Raw genomic sequence first — 16,821 nt, forward strand, 5'->3', positions numbered from 1 at the left:
TGGAAGCAGTCAATTAGTGGGTAATTTATGAGAGAAAATGGCTCCAAGAGGGCAGCCAATTCCATATAAATCCTGGAGACGTCCAGATCACTGTCTTGTGTGCTGTGCTGCCGGATCTCGCCAACCCTTCTCCTTGACGTGTACAAGGTTGGAGGGTGAGCGGTATCTCCGAGCCTCTACCGTCGTGAAGCCCGCACGAGGGACGGCAATAAGGTTTCTAGATAGCGCACCTGCGTGACCGATCTGCACTGCTTCATTTACAATCTGCACGGTAGCGAATCGACACATCGTCAATTTCATCCCTTCATCAACCCAACTGTGAGTTCTTGATGAATTTGATGGGTTTTTGGTACTGTTGCTTGCTGCTAGGATTAAAAGTTTGTTCATCTGTTATAGTTTGTGAAATATGTATTTGTATAGAATCTGTAATTAGAATTTTACGTATATTACCAACAATTAGAGCTTCAGCGCGTCGAGCTGGAGGAAAGCTTTCTGGATTTTTTGAGTTGTCCAGCACTGGAAGAACTAACGATCCACTCTGCCTACATTTGTGACCAGAAGTTGTCGTCCCAGTTCTTGAAACGCTTGAGCATCATCGAGTGTGAATTCTGTTGGGAATACCGCACTCAGATTTCTGCCCCAAGCCTTGTATCATTACGACTGGATGTGGTCATAGGCAGGACTCCGGCCTTCGTTTGACAGCCTGCCATTTCTAGTAACATCGTTCATCAAACTTGGCCACCAGTGTGCAGATTGCTGTCTGCGCAAATACGTTGGGGACTGTGGTTACAGCAAACGTCATCTTTGTTATGGTGCTCGTGATGTCGGCAAGGGTGTGGTCCTCAAAAGCGTGTCTAATGTTTCCAATTTAGAGTTCATAGCTGAATATGGAGTGGTATGTTTTCATTTCTGCCTCAGCTACAATGCGTTTGTGCACCTCTGTTTTGGAACGAGAGGAGAGCTACATTCTATCAATAAACTGCAGATTCAAAATTACAATGAGCATGTACACATGCATAAATTGTCAATTATTAATTTGGCTTTTTTGTTCTTTATTTTTTTGTACCATCACACTTCATGCACAAACAAGCTTATTATCATTTTGCCACCAATTGTTTTTTTTCCAAGCCATCACATTTAAGTGAGGATATACCTGAGGTAGTTGGTCTTTGCTCGTTAGTCTGTTTTAGTTTGCTTTCATATATTCTTTTACATATTTTTGAAACTTCTGGTTGTCAAGCTATCTGAATGCAAAATTGGTAATAGCTATGTCTGTTGATTTCTACTGTAGTAATGCATATGGCCAAGTGTTCTTGAGAAAATAATCAATATGGCAAAGAAACAGATATTGCTATGTCAACAGAGAATCTAAATTATAAATTGAAAATTGGACCAAAGACCTTCTTAATTATCAGTTGCTTTTAGCTTTTATAACATGTAACCAATGCTCCAATTTTGTTAGCAACTATTCCACAATGATTTTTGAGATCTGTTCGAGATGAGTCAAGATTTTATGCAAAATCACGTTACGTGGTGGGTAGGAGTCGTGTATGCCATTGACATTATTTGAATGACACTATTGATTTACACTGTTTGAGAAAAACTCTCTAGAAATTCTCATGCTAATTTGGAAAATAGAACACTACAGAATACTTGTCCTTTTCTCCCAATTGATCTCAATTTGGTTGAATATGGGGTCGACCGGTGGTGGATGTACCTCTCCACTTTTCTTTTTTGCAATTTTTTATGTAGAAATGATGCCTAAAGAAAAGCAGCTTTTTGGTAAAACATCCGAGCTTCTACATCCGAAGATCGATGGATGCAGCTGACAATTATTACATGAGTTTTGCTGAAATATAGACTCCGTCTAGCATATATCCAGCCGGCACACCCAAAACTTGAGAAAGTGATTTAACAAAAAGCGAATGTTGATTATGACGCACACAGCCTATTGCTAAACCTTCACCCATTCATGGCGAAGATATCCATCATAGTTGTACGCCTCCAATTGGCGGCATACTAAGGGCATAAACTCCCGTTCCTCCCTTTTTTGCGGCAGTGCCCAAAAGCGGTTCCATTGTGTTTCCCTAAAGATTACCTGCATGGAAGAGTGAGCTTTTGCATTGTCAAATACAACATCATTGTGACTTATCCATATTGCCCAACACATAGCTCTAGCTCCCGCCAATATTTGCCTTTTGAGATGTATACATATTCCATCTAGCCATTGACCAAACATGTTAGACACACTAGTTGGAGGCTATAAATCAAATGCAATTTGTATAGTACGCCAAATGAATCGAGCATAATGACAATAAAAAGAGATGCCATATTGTTTCATTATTACTACAAAAGCAGCATTTTTCACTCCCTTGCCAGTTTCTCCTGACAAGATTGTCTTTTGTGAGAATAACTCCTTTAAGCAAGTACCATAGGAATACCTTTATTTTAAAAGGTAATTTGAGCTTCCACATATATCAATTGTTATCTACCATATTAGAATCTATTAGAGCCATGTACAAAGAGTGAACTGAAAGCATCCCATTCTGATGTAATGACCATCTAAAAGAAACAGACTGCTCATTCAACTGAATGGGTACAAGTCTTGCCACCAAATTATGCCATGCCTCTAATATTAGTTGCCGTATTTCTAAATAAGTCAATATATATCATATTTTCTTCCTATTTTGATCCAATGCCTTAAAAGCTGAAGTAATCCGCTATTCGGGTACTTACGCCCATACGCGCACTTGATTTTCTGGACTGTCCATCCGAGAATTCTTCCCTGATAACTAGTCAAAGGCTTCATACGTACTCGGGATACAAAAACTTGTCGTACGCGCTGCACAAATGTTTGTTGATGAGAAGGGAAACCATCTTTATGAGCGGCGCAAGGCCTTATTGACTCCATGAGTGCTTAAAAGCTAAGACACGTTTTACTCAAAGCCTGACCTAAGGTAATCGCGATGAATATCCCGACAAGTGGTTCTGAAGCTCCCTAAACTACTCTGAAGATACATGACAAAAGGCCGAACACTTGTGAAAACATTCCTTGTATTCATTAAGATTTTCAGTCATATACAGGCATTGCAGTGAAAATAGGATATTTTCAATTAACAAGATTTTGAGCACTTTTACGGAGCTGAAGGAAATACTTGAACTCCATAATGTGTGTGAAAAAAAGACTTCTCGGAGCTGAAGGAAATACTTGAACTGATTGCAAGCCGGCTATCTGCTCTTCAGGATAGAGGAATGGAGAGTGACCCATCGTTTTCTTGGTTAAGGAAATTGAAAATTGTTGCTTAATGATATTGGTGATTTACTAGATGATGTCAACTTAGAATCTGAGAAACAAAACATGGAAAGAGGAGGTGAGAAGCATGCTGTAGCTGACTGCTTCTGTGACAAACCGAAGTTATTTATGTTTCGACGCAAGATGGCCCAGAAGATCAAGGCAATCAAGGCGGGGTTGGATGAAATCGTGAAGCAAACAAGCGACATGAATTCTATAGTACAAAATCATGAGCATCAGAATTTAAATCCTAATGGGTGGAATCATACCCTTACGTCTCCACCACCACACCAAGAAATGGTTCCCTGCTGCAGTGATCATCATCTGAAAAAAATAATAAGAGAATTAGTCAAGAAAAAGAGCAAAAGATGTAAGGACTCTGAGAGGTAACAGCCTAGCAAGTAAACAAACCGTCGCTAATTCACTGTGGGCTATGACTGATCTTGATTCGTCTGTCCAGCCCAAGGCCTCATCGTCCACACTGGCATTGGTATCTAAGGTTTCACCGTCCAAACTTATATATCTGTCAATTGGTAAGAAATCAACCATTGCAATGAGGACAATGGAGGAGGATATAGCTTTCGGAGCTTTTCGTGAATTTTATTCAAGCGAATACCGGCCCCTATCAATGGCCACAATAGTAGACTTGCATAACTTTCGTTTGTAATCTTTCTTGAGTGTAATGAATATGGCAAGAAGTGTAGTTAGGTGCACGGGTGTAGGAGCATGATAGGAGGTTGTAGGCGGTGATGAAAATTATGACAGGTGAAGGATGGGAGACAATTTGTCAGCTGGCCAAATCTGAAGCTGGTGTTACAGTGCTAAACGACGATCAAAGGCTATCAATAGTGTTTGGTTGGGGTACACATGGCAACTAACAGGAGATCAACAATGGTGTTTTTAGGAGGGTGCTCAATAGTTGCGAAGTTCAGTGGCAAGCCGGTGTGGTCGAGGAGTAGAGCTACCTAGTGGCAGCCTGTCTAAGGCAGATGGACTGGGCCCAGACAGTTAGCGGGCACAATGCAGATAGTCCATGAAGGCTGGCGAACAATTCACCGGGAGGGAAAACATATCATGGTTCAGGACACATAGCCCGGTGGTAGAGGTGACGATGAGATTGGCGACAACAACATAGGAGCATGAGTGCTAGCAGTGTTCATGCTCTGTGATGTGGTAACACATGGCGTGAGCTGAGGATACAGGTTTTGCATTGGAGAGGGCTTGGCACTTCCAAATAGGAAAGGACACGTATTAATTTAAGTTATGTGCATGGGTTTCTGATGTGTGGATTGAAAGGCATGAAGAAGCTTCAAGATCTGAATTGAAAGGTTAAGATGGAGACTACAGAGGTCTCTACTTGTAATAGGAGTAATCAAGTTGGTCTAGAGATGTAAGAGGCTACAGTGTAGGATACTGGAGAATTGTATCCTAACAGCCAAGCAGAAGAATAATGCTAGCGTGACAATTGCTAAATCTGACTCAAACAACGATAGTGATTTATGTGGCAATTCCTAAGTCTGACTAAGCCAACCACCATGTCCATTGGCTACCTGCGACATGCAAACGATGCAATTCCCACAATGCACCTGGTTGCACGCCTACAACCTCGATTTTATGTGCATTGCTCTATAGTCCGAATGTTCCATATGACGTCTTTTATCACTAGAACCTAGTTCCTCCCTAAATTAGGGATATAATCAGATCAGATGCGGACATATATCGTTGATTCTATATCCTATCTCACTTTTTTCATTGGAATCAAAACCAGACACGTATAGTGTCAAATACAGATATGGATGCAGATAGTCTCAGTGACGAATACGGATCGATATAGATTGAATATGTGATGAATCAGATGCAAACAATGTAGGTCACGAATATTTATTCGAATATAGAGTAAAAGGAACAAATATATATATCGTATATGTTATGATTGTTCGACTATTTCACATATCCAAAACTCAACTACATTAGAGGTCCAATAAGAAAATCAACAATATACTCCCATGGAAGATCCAACAAGCAAATTAACAATATACTCCCATAGAAAGAGTAATGTTAGAGTGAAATCAGAGAAGTTACGAGTGTCCAATATGATGACTAAAGCTTCTATTAATTATTTGAACATATTAATAACTTTAAATGAACAAAGTATCAATTACAAACTTGTAGATCTCGTTAAGAGCTACAATTTTTATATATAGATCGCCTCCATCCAACCCTATATGAAAAAGTTACAAGCTTTGAAAGATAGTCTCAAATAGTTATCGGATAGTATTCAGATATATCTGATTTTTATTCTTAGATATCCGATATCCGACGGATAACTGACTCGCTACATCCAAACCCGATATCCGATATAACTCTCTGAGATCCGATCCAATATCCGAGATCCGAATAACATCTAAAATCATAAATATTACTATGCTACCACTAGCATATTCAATTAACATTTCACTATCCAAGTAATATCTTACCAACACATGCACATCATCTATATCATCATGCTAAATTACTTTGCTTTGTCAATTTTATCACTAAACTAATTTTTTTCATCATACATGATCTTACAAGATTACCACACTAACAAAGCTTGTTATTTTTAGCAGAAACAAATTAATAGTTCCAGAACAATCTAAAATCAGCCTAAGAGGAAAACATATGCATCACATAGTCAGCAGCAACCGCATCAACCGAAGGACACCATATTTTTAACTTGGAAAACCTCTCAAACCTTCTCTCTCATATTTCTGATGTGAACATCTGATATTCTAATTTTTTACTGACATACAAGATTAAGCGGCTACTCTGGTTGATGTATCTAATTTTTTGTATAAAATTTTTTGTACTGACATACAATATTATGATATTCTAATTTTTTGTACAACATCTGATACTCTGGTTGGGGAAATGGTTAGATGTTACCTTCGGAAGGCTATTTATAAAATGACCAATAAATAACTTGGCTAAATTCCTCGCTGATAATATTTCGGTAAAATTTCTATCGAGTTTTGTTTAGCTGCAAGTGAACTCATATAGTAAAGACGGTTTTCCTATGCCAAAGTTCCCTTCCAAGCAATCAAAAATTCCCATTTTTTATTTTTATGAGTGATGACCTCAAACAATTCACTATGCCCTCTCATGCTTTGCAAGTTTCAGTTCTGAGAAGGGCTGAGAAAATTCAGGCTGTTGTTGGATCAACAATTTCTCGATTACACAGAAATCTATTCCTTTTATAGTTTTGTTTGCAAGAATGAGGTTCTTCTGTAATATATGTATTGGGATTATATATATGTTCCACTTGTTCCGATCTTTATGCCTGTAGTTAGATTTGGTCATGGTTTAGCAGGTAATCCTACCCACTAAACCAACAATGGTTTAGTGACTACCCACTAAACATTGTATTGCCTCTCTGCCTCTCATGTCAGGTCAGGCCCGCATGTCAGCCACCGCAGGGCAGCACAGTGTGTTGCTGCAGTCTGGACCTGCGCAGCCGCAGCATGCATGCCAACAAATAGAATCGATTGCCCCGTCAGGAGGGCAGCCACTTTCAGCGAGAACAGAGGATAGTCTGGACCTGCTCCGTCAAATAGAATTGGCTGCTGGAGCCTGGAAGGCGGAAGCGCATGCAGTCAATGAGTCAACTGCCAACAATTTCTCCCACACAGTCAATGAGTCAACTACAAAATAAAGGAGTGGGGAACGACTGAATTGAAAGGATGCAGTGCCCTGACCGTGACATCCTTTCTGTCGAAGATTTTTCTGTCCGACTGACTGTGACAACGCCTTCCTACTCTAAAGCAATTGGAAACTAGTGGCTCTCTGAGCGTTACAAGAAAGCAGTGGGGAACGACTGGCCTCTCTACCTCCCTGCCATCTAGCTAAGCTCCATACGACCTCTCTGCCATCTAGCTAAGCTACCAAAGATCTCCCCTGGTTAATTTCTTCAGTAACTAAGTTGAGCTTAGATCCCACCCTTCTCAGTGACCTGTGACCACTGATCAGCACAAGCGTCACACTGCAGTTGCGGCTGCTCTGTCCTTTGAGAGGTTGGTATGCTAACCAATCTTCTGTTCTACTTTTACCATCATTCTATCGGGTGCATCCAATTCGCTGCATATTCACGTTTATATGATACGTATGGTTTGTAACAAAGTGATACACATGGTGTTGGTTTACAAGAAGCTGCAAAGCAGAGCACGGACTAGCTAGCATCCAATATATTTTTCAGTTTTTGCCACATAAGATACCATGAATGGATATCGAACCTACACAAGGGATGTATGCTCTATTGTTGTATTCGTGTTAAATATATGTATAAAGGTCGGTTACATATAGATTTGAGTTATAATTATATGAGATTAGGAATAGAATTGTAGTCATACTCCTATTTCTAAGTCTTCAAATAGAAGCCACCACCATATACGCAATTGATAGAAACAGAATATAGGAAGAAGCGTTGTGCTCTCAGGCGACCCACTGTGCGGGAGCTGGGCGTGTGTGCGTGGCCCAGGATCAGCTGTGGCCTGGTGACACGAGCTGAGAGCACAGTGAGGCTTGCTCGGCTGTCGCTGGAGGGTGGCGGTCCAGTGATGCAGTGGTCCAACGCTGCTGAGGCCCAGGTGCCACGCGGCCTAAGAGGTCCAGCTATGTTGAGGCGTCGGGTGAGCTGATGTGACCGGGAACACGTGCAACAGTCGGTAGGGAGTTGGAATCCAACTTGTTGTTTGCCCGATTGGGATTCGTGTGCCAATCGGTCAACCTGGTTGGCAATAAATAGCAGGGTCGATAACAAAATAGAGCCGAGCAACAGCACGAGAACAGAGGCAGCCAAGAAAGAGTCTACAAATTGCACAAGAATTACAATCGCGCTGGTTGTGAACAATTACTTATGATGGTTGACGGTGAACAGAGGGCGGTGATCGAGCAGGTCGATTTTGTCATGTGTAAGTGGTGTGGTTGTCGACGAAGCTCGAGAGCCGCGGATCGTGCATAGGTGGTGTACGAGGCAGCCTACGTGCGGTTCAGTGTGTGTGTGGCGGTGCACCTAGGTGGGGCGCGGGAACGAGCGTGCAGAGGCACATTCAATACACTTGAAGTATGTGTGAGCAAAGGGATTCAGCGGTCTGTAGCAATAGGAAAATGGCGTCGATGTCGATTGCATCTAAATTTGAGATGATGAGATTTGACGAGATTTGCAACTTTGGGTTTTGGTAGATGAGGGTTAAGGACCTATTGGCACAACAGGGTACCCTGAAGACCTTGCATGTAACAAAGCTGGCCACAATAGATAATGACAAGTGGGAGGAGATGCAAGCACAAGTGATAGCAACAATTAGGTTTTACCTCTCTGATCAGATTATCTACCATATCATGGATGAGTCATTAACTAAGAAGATATGAGATGAATTGGCCGATCAATTTATGTCCAAGACATTAACTCAAAAGCTCTATCTGAAGTAGAAATTGTACGAGCTAAAGATGCAGGAGGGGTCGGATCTTGTTGAGCACATAAACGTCTTCAATCAAGTTGTAGCTGACCTTGTGAAGGTGAAGGTGAAAATTGATGATGAAGTCAAGATGATTGTTCTTTTGTATTCCTTGCCAAGGTCTTATAAGCACATAGTCACTAAATTGGTGTTTGGCAAAGATGCAGTCAAAGTATATGATATCATTGCGGCCTTGTTTGCTCATGAACAAAGGAGAAAGAACAATGATGGTGAGAGTTTATAGGAGATGCTTTGCTGGTCAGGAGTGATCGAGGCAGGGAGACTAAAAAGAAAAAGAAGAAGGTGCCACAGTACTATAAATGCGAGGATTGAGGATATGTGAGAGAGATTATCTAAAATTGAGGAAGGATGTGACAAATGTTGTGGTTTCCAAGAAAAATATCTCCGAGAGCGATAGTGATCTTCTTGTTCTAAACAGTGAAAATCCTTGTGGTTAAGTGTGGCTATTATATTCTGCAAATTCATATCATGCAACATATAAGAATGATTGGTTCTCTTCATACTCTGAAAGTGACTTTGGTATTACTCACTTGGGAGATGACACAATTATCATGTTATAGGAGTTAGCAACATCAAACTGAAGATGTATGATGGTGAAAGGGATAGATGACGTTTTAAGAGGGAGGGGTGAAGTCGACTCTAAAAACTTCACAAGATAAAACTATATCAATTTCTATCTAAAAATGCTCTATCAATTTCTATCTAAAAATGCTCTAGATTTATCTAGTGTGTCTACTCTACCGCTCAAAAGAGTTTGCAACCTATGGCTAATCCTAGCAAACTACTCTAGGAATGTAAACACGCAAAGGTAAATTATAAATATGTAAATACGAAAACGTAAAGAAGGTAGAGAGAGCAAACTCGGCATAAATAATTCTTATCCCGTGGTATCAATGGCATAAACGCCACCCCTAATCCATGTTGGAGCAGCCACCTAGGCTATTGCTCCCGGTTGGCACCTAATCAAAACCCTCGAGCCACCTAGGCCTCAAGTAGGTTGATCCATCAAGCCACAAAAGACAAGACTCACCACAAGCCTCTCTTCCGGTCACTTGCCGCTGTCTTCACTTCGGAGCTTGAGCCACCAAGGTAAGGGTCTCTGTGTCCCCGTACAAGCTTCTTGCCGCCGCTCCACACGAAGCCGGAGGGTCGACAAGCTTGAGCCACCAAGACTCATGGTGCCGGTGAGTCACTAAGACTCTAAGGTGCCGGCGTACCACTTAGTACAAGATAGAATCACTCCTTGATCCCTTCTTTTGGCAGCAATACCTAGCAACAACTCTCTCTATCCCTAATAGCACTAATCACTCCCTAATATTATACTAATTACCTTGGATGATTACTTTTAGCACTTTGATGACTTGGATGTCTCCTCAAGTATATGTGAGCTTCTCTGAACTCCACCACACTCAAATAACCAAGTAATGGGATATATATAGACTCAACCCCTCGTGAATCTTCGGCGTGCACAACTTCAAGCGTCGGATCATCCGATGTGTGGAACACTTGAACTTCAACTTCTAGAATGCTCCGGCGTGCACAACTTCATCAATCACCGGATTATCCACCGTGTACAAATGCTCGGAGACAAAAGCTTCGACGTGTACAATTCCTCCATCGCCAGATCATCTGGCGTGTACATTTTTCTTGAGACTTATCTAATTCAATCCAATCTTTGTCTCAGCTTCGGTGACTTCTCTCTTGTTGCATCCATGAGATATACTAAAGCATACACTTGACAAACATGTTAGTCTCATTAACTATGTTATCATTAATCATCAAAATCACATACATACTCTAAAAGGGTCACGTTCGCTATAGATGGACAATAAGTACTACTTGTGGGTGTGCGGCATATGCGGGGACTTAGGAGGAATATGATCTCACTTGGAATTCTGCATGAAGAATGTTGGATGTATCAGGCGATGCTAGATAAAAGACCTTGAAGATAATGCAGAATGGTAAGACTGTGATGATAGATGAGAAGACGGGAGCTCATCAGTACAAGATAAAAGGTTAAATCATGGAGGTGGGAGCTGCAAACTTTGCAGAATTCATTCCCGACGACGAGGCATGCTCGTCGAGCTGTTCGAGGTGAGCAAGGGAGTTGTACGGTTCAAGTCTAGGTACACGGAGGTTCGCACATGGACGACTCAATTTGGCGTGCATATTCGCCAATGTGGAGTTTGTTGTGCTTGTGTATGTGTACAAGGATCGGTTACAGATAGACTTAAGTTATAAATAGGTGAGATTAGGAATAGAGTTGTAATTAGACTCCTATTTCTGAACCTATAAATAGAAGGTACCACTATGTAACCGCAATTGACGGAAACTGAATATGGGGACGAGCGCTCTTAGTCATACACTGAGGAAGTAGGCAAAATGGACAAGTCTCGTTAAAAAATATCGTGTCTCGTGTGTTGATCTTATACTTGGTTTGTCGATTCTGATAATGCTTATGCTAAAACCCTAACATCTATGACTAGTATTTGTCCATTGAGTTCGAACCAAGGAAAATATGAACTATGAGCTCCAGGCAGCTCATGTTGATTCAGGCATCATTTTATTCTAGAGTTGCAATTATTGTTGCCACAATAGTGCCGCCAACAAATTAGTTTTGTCTTCTAAAACTCAATATATTTGTTAACTTTGCAATTTCATGTGCAGGGATTATGGAGGCCGCCTTAGCATCTGCGCTGTTGATGGCTGCAGGCGGCAAACTAGTTTCACTGATAACCAGCGAGTTTGACTCTATAATGTGTGTGGAAAAAGACCTCTCCGAGCTAAAGGGCATACTTGAACTGATTGCAAGCCGACTGTATGCTCTTCAGGATAGAGAAATGGAGAGTGACCCATCGTTTCCTTGGGTAAAGAAATTGAAAATTGTTGCTTATGATATTGGTGATTTACTAGATGATGTCCACCTAGAAGTTGAGAAACAAAACATCCAAAGCGATGGTGAGAAGCATGCTGTATCTGACTGCTTTTGTGCCAAACCGAAGTCAGTTATGTTTCGAAGCAAGATGGCCCAGAAGATCACGGCAATCAAGGTGAGGTTGGATGAAATCGTGAAGCAAACAAGCGACATGAATACTATACTGCAAAATTTACCAGTGGATCAACCTGCTCCATGTAGAAACAACGCAACTGCGGAGCTGTACTTGTTGGGTACTGCCGAGGAGTCGAAAATACCCAGAAGGGATCAGGAGAAGGATGCAATCATATCTAAGCTTGTAGAATCTAATGAAGGAGACAATGTCTTGATAGTTTCTATCATTGGGATAGGCGGTTCCGGCAAAACTACTTTGGCCAAACACATATGCCAAGATGAAAAGATTAAAAAGCACTTCAAAGATACAATATTTAGGGTCCATGTGTCCCGAGAATTTAATGTGGACAGGCTTATTTGCAAGTTATTTGAAGATATTACTAAGGAAAAATCGGATCTTCATTCCCGATCGCACATGGTCAATGTGATTTCAAACAAACTGAGCACTAACAAGTTTCTTCTTGTCTTAGATGATGCTTGGCAAAAGAACAGGCATGAGTGGGAACAATTCATGCTTCATGTAAACAGAGGCACACCTGGAAGCAGGGTTCTGCTAACTACTCGTGATCAAAAGGTTGCAGAAGCAGTGGAATCTTGGTATATCCTGAACTTGGACTTCTTGTCGGAGCCTGAGAGCTGGGGTTTTTTCTTGAAGATTTCTGGCTGGACAGAGGAAGAAGGCTCTGAGCTTATACAAGTTGGAAAAGAGATTGTGAAAAAATGTGGTGGGCTTCCTCTAGCAATCAAAATTCTTGGAGGTGTTCTCCGTGACAAGAGTAAAATAAATACTTTAAGGGCCATAAGAGGAAGTAGTTTATGGAATGAAGAGTGTGGAGAAGATCAAGTGTATGCATGCTTGAAATTGAGCTACATTCACTTGGAAAATCATCTGAAGCCATGCTTTACATTCTGCTCTATATTCCCAAAAGGCTACAAAATGAACAAAGACCATTTGATTGCCCAGTGGATAGCGCATGGATTTGTCAATCCACGTAATGAAGATCGACCAGAAGATATTGGAAGTGAATACTTTGATTCTCTTGTGAAAGTTGGTTTTCTTCAAGATTCACTTGAAAATAGGTATACCGAAGAACTAGTTTACAAGATGCATGACCTGGTTCATGATCTTACTCGAAAAATTTTACGGCATGAAATGGGGACATCTCTACCGAGGAATATTCATACAGATTGTACACACAGATGCAGATATTTATCTTTGACGTCATGCACTCAGAAGTTTGACAGGGGCTTATTTGACAAGATCCGTGCTCTATATGTCTCTGATGGTAACCCATCCTTGGACAAGCAAGTCAAGAAGAATTACTATATCCGCAGTGTTGTTCTAGATTATACAATTGATACTCCATTTCCACTGTTCATGTTGAAGTTTGAATATCTCGGATATCTCGAAATCCACAATGTTAGTTGCATACAACTTCCAGAAGCTATCTCAGGCTGTTGGAACTTGCAGGCACTTTATTTTATTAATTGTGAAGGTTTTGTGACATTACCCAAGCCTATTGGGAAGCTTAAGAAGCTAAGAGCTCTAGAGCTGGACCAGATTATTGATCTTGAGAGTTTACCTCAATCCATTGGTGATTGTCAAGGTCTTCAATCCTTGCGACTAAGGTGCTGTCCAGAGCTCAGAGAGATACCAAATTCCATTGGCAAAAATGAAAACCTAAGGGCGCTTCATATTATCGAATGTACATATGTGCAACAACTGCCGTCGGAATTCATTGGGGACTTTAGCAACATACAGATAATCAACTTAGCTGGTTGTCGGAGACTCCAAGACCTGCCAAATACATTTTCTTCTCGTACGTTACGTACTCTGAACCTATCTAGAACCAGAGTAACCACACTACCTGAATGGATCACATTGATTGGTACTCTAGAACGTATAGACCTTGAGGATTGCAGTGAGCTAGTGGAGTTGCCTAGAGGCATAGGGAACTTAAAAAGGCTAGAAGTTCTGAACATATATGGTTGTTGGAACTTGCGTTGCATGCCATCCGGGTTTGGACAGCTGACTCGTTTAAAAAGGCTAGGCTTGTTTGTTGTTGGTTCTGGCGGAGATGATGAAAGGATCTCAGAACTTGAAAATCTTGATATGATAAGTGGTGAAATGAGAATTGCCAACCTTGAATATTTGAAGGATACAAGTGATGCAGAGAAGGCTTGCTTGAAGCGGAAGAAAAACATTCAGAGTTTGGAGTTGTACTGGCCTTTAGTTGGAACGGAAGAAGAGTTAGTAGTATCAGTTATGGAAAAAGACATGGGTGTGCTGGACGCCCTTGAACCACCATCGGAAATTGTGATGTTAAATATTAGTGGTTATCGAGGTTCCCATTTGCCATGTTGGATGAGGAAGCGAAGTGATTCTTCTTAAGGTCTGTTTGTTTTAGTTTTAGATTGTGACTTTCAGTTTTTAAAATTCAAAGTTGAAATAAATAGATAACTTTTGGTTATAGCTTTTTAAAATCTGCCGGTTGGATTGTGAAAATCTGAGAAACTGGTTTTTCTTAGTTTTTGATAGATTGTGAAAGTCTATTTTACTAAATTGTCTATCAAAGTTTTTTAAAATCTACAATCTAAAAACTTTTCATAATCTAGCTTTTTACAATCCAGTTTTTTACCATCCAGCTTCTATAAACTATTTTTCAGAATCTCCAACTGAAACAAACAGCACCTTATTTGGAGAACTTAGCGTTAAAGCAAACTAGACCACCTCGATTCCTCTGTCTAACTCGACTGAGACTCTGGAAATTACCCAACTTGAAGCATATGAAAGGACTTCGGGTGTTGCCTTCACTGAAGTACCTCGTGCTGTACGGAATGCCAAATTTGGAAGAGCTGTGGACTACAACAAATGGTTTGGAAATTGGGGAGGAAGAAGTGACTGAGCAATATTGTTTCCCTGTCTTGTCCCGTCTACGCATAGAGAAATGCCCGAAATTGATTGTGAAGCCCTACTTCCCACCATGTCTGGAGTCGCTGGAATTATTGGTAGAATGGAATGTTCAGCTACTATCCCCAGGTCGCTCATTCTTCCGTTTGCTTCTTCCACATGTCGACGAACCCTCGTCCTCCAGCAGAGTGCTTGGCGCGATTCCTCACCTCAAGGAACTAACACTAGAGGGAATGACGGCATCATCAACGGATTGTGGATTCCTGCAACAACTCATTGGACTGGAGTTCTTGCACTTTTTGTACTGCAATGACCTGACGGAATTACCTGAGAGCATTCGGGGCCTCACCTCCCTCCAGACGTTGTGGATCTGCGAATGCTGCAAGCTTGCCGTGCTGCCCGAGTGGCTTGGCGAGCTGCGCTCTTTACAACGTCTGCACGTCTCCGGGGCCACGATGATGGCCAGCCTCCCTCAGTCGATTCAGCACCTCGCCTCCCTTCAAGAGCTCTTCTTGATAGGATGCAGTGCGCTGACCGTGCTGCCTGAGTGGATCGGACAGCTCTCTGCACTTTGGCAGCTTTTAATCAGAGATTGCTCTGCCCTTCAGTCCCTGCCCCGCTCCATACAACGCCTTACTGCTCTCCATCGATTGGTCATTACTGGCTGCCCTGATTTGGCTAGGCGTTACAAGGAAGGAGTGGGGGAAGACTGGCAGCTTGTCTCCCATATTCCTTTTGTGGAGATCGATGATTAGGGGGGACTGAGGATCAGCTCCCTGCATCGGTGCCTCCAATAACCGGCAGCATCCAATCCTTGGTACGTTCTACCTGTTACCAATTCATTCCGGCAATTTGTTTACTCGTAGAGTACATCTTGTTTTGCAAATGTTCCAGGTCCATGCTACTTTTTTCCTGTTTACTAGTAGAGTCCTAGTGGAAGGAGATAATGGCCTTTCAATTTGTCTTTCCACACATTTTGCATCCCTGTCCGGAGCCTTCTATTACTTTTCTTCCTGTTTTATTCTCCAATCAAACGCCTGTTTTTTTACACAGTCTAAAAAAAACGCCTGTTTTATTCTCATATATGCCTCGGCCTGATGCACTCTGGTAGTCTGGTAGGAGAAATGGTGATATGTCAGCCTCAGAAGGCTATGTATAAAATGACTAATAAATAACTTGGCTAAATTCCACACCGACAACATTTAGATAAAATTTGATCAAGTTTCGTTTTGCTCAATGTGAACTAATATAATAAAGACAGTTTTCCATTTTCACCAGCGATGACCCCAAATGACTCATTATGCCTTCTCACGCTTTGCATGTTTCAGTTACGAGATGCTCTAAGAAGAAATATCATTGGATCAACATTTCTTGGTTATCCAGAAATCTATTGCTTGTACGGGGATCTTATATATTCAAATTGTAATATAACTTGGTCCGATCTTTATGCCTGTAGATGGACATGGCTTAGTAAGTAATCCTATGACTCGTACTCTTGTGGTTCCTGTAAGCTCCACAGAGGACTAGAGGAGGCACATTTGCCGGTTTTTTAAGGATTATGGGCCTATTTAGTTTGCAGTATAGGTGGAGATTAAGCTTCTTTTATTGGATGCAAATAATAAGTTTCTCTTAATTGGAGAAGGATTTACAATTTTTTACCCCAGCATTACATGTTTGGTTAAATTTGTGGTTCATAAAACTCGTTAGACTTTCTACCACATTTAGATTTTCTGACTCACCATCTGTGTATTCACATGGCAAGAACAAGATTTAAAAAGCATTAAAAAGGTTATCTAAGTGTAGATTAAGCCTCTATTATTGAGTGAGTGGAAATAATAACTCTCTTGCTGGGGAACCACCTCTTATGTTGTGTTGGGGCAAGAAAATATCTTCTACAAACAAGTGCGGCGAGAACCTCCTCTAGAGAGGAGACTCAAGCTTGGAGAAAAAGTAGAAAGGAAAGAATACTGATTTATTCATCACCAAGAGATTGGTCCCTGGCCTGATGGGTATGTATTCATAGTGTCATTCGAGGTGTAAGTATACAAATATACCCTTA

General features: G+C 41.2%; 1 pseudogene; it reads left to right on the forward strand.

Annotated features, from left to right (window-relative positions):
• Positions 1-11,473: 11,473 nt before the first annotated feature.
• On the forward strand, positions 11,474-16,414 carry LOC133886607 (disease resistance protein RGA2-like; annotated as a pseudogene).
• Positions 16,415-16,821: the final 407 nt, after the last annotated feature.

Source organism: Phragmites australis, chromosome 12 (genome assembly GCF_958298935.1).
Source record: "Phragmites australis chromosome 12, lpPhrAust1.1, whole genome shotgun sequence".
Taxonomy (NCBI): domain Eukaryota; kingdom Viridiplantae; phylum Streptophyta; class Magnoliopsida; order Poales; family Poaceae; genus Phragmites; species Phragmites australis.